Here is a 3580-nt window from a genome sequence, read left to right as displayed (position 1 = left end):
AACTCTGGAAATTAAAATTTATAATGCAAACCAGAAAGATGTGAATTACCATCATCTTCTTGTTGATTCTGGGATCTTCAGCTTGACCTCTTGTCTTTTTATCAGTGCTACTATCTCCCAACTGTACTTCATAGGATGCCTCACTACTATCTAGTAAACCTTCCCTTTCAGACTTACAGTGAGCTTTTAGAATAAAGATGAGGCACGTGAAAAGTATGCAACGAAACACAAACATTGGCCCAATGCTCACTTTCTACCCAATGATGACAGACCTCCATGTAATATAAGAGATGAGATTCCTGTGCTGAGATTCCAACTGAAGGTTTATCTGCACGGGCAGCAAACAAATCACTACAAATTGGTAGCTGGAAACCACAAAGGTACCAAGAACAAATCCCAGAATGACTGGATTTGCCTGCAGCTAAAGTGGAGTAGAGAAAATGCAGAAGAGAAGCTGAGTTGGAGATCCGATGTAAGAAACAGCAGGATGAAATCGACTCTGCGATCAGCTCTTCAAAAATCTTGAAGAGAAAATTGCAAAACGCAGAGAACAGGAAGAAGAAGTCCGCTGTGAGATCACAGAGCTCAGAGTCAAACTCTGCACTATTGAGACCCTTAGTGAAAAAAATTATTTGAAGGCACAAAACTTAAAACAAGAACTGGAAAAAAATTTTCTACCTGGAAATTGCAGAGAAGTAAAACCAGGACAACACAAACATCAAAAACAAACTCCAGCAAACAGAAGAAGAGAAGATTGTACTGCGGCAGCCTTTGAGTCCAACATTTCCAAACCAGATCATTCTCAGACCCAAAATGAGACACTCCAGGAGAATCTGCAAGAAAAAGAAGAAAATGAGGCCAGCGTTACCCCCCAATCCAGAGGCAGATGCCCCTCCCTGGACCTGGTTTTGCTGGAGGTTTCCTTTTCAAAGGGAGTTTTTCCTCACCACTGTCACCAAGTGCTTCCTCGTAAGGGATTGTTGGGGGTTTCCCCCCTTTAATTCAGTTCAGTCCAGCTCATTTGTATGTAAATACTGTTGAATTGAACTGAATTGATGATTTTTAGGAGACAGAGTTAGTCAGTGAGTGAATCAGACTGTTATAACACATTACCCATAAAAATGACATTACCAAAATATCTAAAGTGCAAAGATTTATCTTTTATCTTGTTTGTCTCAAAAGTAATTAAAATGTCAAATTACAACAACTCAGCAGCAGAAATAAACATGTTTACAGCCTTGTTAAAAAACCTTTGTTCTGGATGATTTCCACTCTATTTGTGCCGTTTATGCTTTTTCGAAGTGTTTCCAATAGTATCTACCATGTAATATGCCTTGCTCAAAGGTTCATGGAACTATTACCAGTTTTGATAATTGGCTTGGTAAATTTAAATTCTATAGCTTTATCTATACTACATGTGGTACATGCAGGAGACAGTTAGCATCAGGTCAGTATCCAGTCACTGCTATGAAGACTTTCTTTTTGGCATCCACAGATGCAACAGCTCATAACAAAATGGTGCAAACAGAGGTGAATCCATGTTTGCATGAGTTTTACTTTGCCTGCCAAAGATTTCTTTGAGTAGGACACTTCCTCTTCAATGCTGACTTCAGTCGATTTGAAGACTTGAAGTTTGAGGAGCACATTTTAAAATGAATTTCTGGAGTTTGAGCTCTCACAAATGTCCCCTCAGGGTCCAAAAAGCTCTTAAACCAGCTGATTTATCAGCACATTTTAAAGAGCGTGAAACATTTTAAACATTTTCAGTTATTTGGAGTCATTTTTGCATCAGTGACTGCAAAGGATTCCCGCCATTTTAGCTGCTAAATGCTGCACGAAGTTCACCAACAGCGTACTGTAATTTTAGAGCTCTGTCTCTGAAAACAGCAGCATGTGGGGGCTGAAAATGAAAGTATCGCCTTGACATTTTCTGAGAAACTTAGCTGTTTAAAATAGTCAAGCTCATATCCTGTTTTGTTTGTGCTGTATGTTTACATTAAATGTAGTGACATCGGAGAGCACTTGATGCTTAAAGAGAATTACCAAAAAAACAAAACAAAAACATAAACAGACCAAAGTGAACATAAAACATAATTTCTAAACAGCATCAATTTAGATGTATGCTCTCACCAGCCACTCTATTAGGTACGCTTTGCTTGTACAGAGTTGGACTCCTTCCTTCAAAACTAACTTCATTCATCACAGTATAGACTCAGCAAGGTGCTGGAAACATTCCTCGAACACTTTAGGCCATATTGACGTGATGACATCACACAGTCGCTGTGGATTGGTTGGCTCCACATCCATAATTTCAAACCTCTATTCCACCATATTCTAAAGGTGCTCTATTGGATCAGGATCTGGTGACTGTTAGTCCATCAAACTTGTCATTTTCAAGAAATCCATTTGCAATGATTTGAACTTTGTAAGTATGTAAAACTTTACTTTTATAGTGCTTTTCACAGACATAATTCTTGAACAGTGTTTTGTGACTTAAAACATCCCCCCCCCAAAAAAACAAACAAACAAATAAAACAAACCCACCCACACACACACATTAAAACATAACATAACAAAGTAGCAGGAGACTCTGCAGAGTCAGCTAAATGGAGCTGGAGTGGTCAGCTTTTCCATAGCCTTAGTGGCACAGACCGAAAGGCTCTGTCCTTCCTAGTCTTTAGTCTTGTACAAGGGACGGCCAAGAGACTTTGAGCTTGAGGTATGGCGTGATATCCTACTGGAAGATGGGTGCACTGTCGTGATGCAGGCATAGTCACGACCAGCAACAATACTCAGGTTAAGCAGTTCTCAACTGATGTTAAGGAGCCCAAAGTACACAAAGAAGTATCACCCAAATCATTACACCACCACCAGCCTGAACTGTTGATACAAGGCTGGATGGATCCATACTTTGTTGTTTACTCCAATTTCTGACCCTGCCATCCAAATGTCACAGAAGAAATAAAGACTCATCAGACCAGCAATATTTTCCAGTCTTTTATTGTTCAAGTTTGGTGAGCTTGTGCAAATTGTAGGCTGTTTCCTACCTGGTGTGATCCTCTGCTGCTGTAATCTTCTGCTTCAAGGTTACATATGTTGAGTGTTCAGAGAGTGCATAACTCAGTTGCACTCTCAACCTTAGTTGTAATAAGTTACTGTTGCCTCCTATCAGCTTTAAGTAGTCTGACTTTTCTTCTCTGATCTCTGGCATCAAGAAGGAATTTGGTGAACTGCTGTTCACTGGATATTTTCTCAGTTTCAAACTATTCTCTCTAAACGTTAGAGATGGTCGTGTGAGAAAATCTTGTATGTTAATCTATAAGATTATCAGACCATGCAACAGTCTGTTAAGTCACCGTTCTTCCCCATTCTGAAGCTTGGTTTGTACTTCAGCAGATCGTCTTGACCGTATCTGCGTGCCTAAATGCATTGAGTCGCTGCCATGTAACTGGCTGATTAAATATTTGAGCAGTTGAACAGTTGTCTATAAGAACTACAGTGAAGTTTTGCTGCTACCTACTGGATGTCAGGAGGGATTTTCTGTCTCAACAGCACAAAGAAGTGCGATGACCTACTGCAC

The sequence above is a fragment of the Copadichromis virginalis genome, linkage group LG4 (genome assembly GCF_057382275.1).
Source record: "Copadichromis virginalis isolate Kocher_CV1m ecotype Utaka linkage group LG4, C_Virginalis_male_GT1.1, whole genome shotgun sequence".
NCBI lineage: Eukaryota > Metazoa > Chordata > Actinopteri > Cichliformes > Cichlidae > Copadichromis > Copadichromis virginalis.
This window is presented reverse-complemented; position numbering follows the sequence as displayed.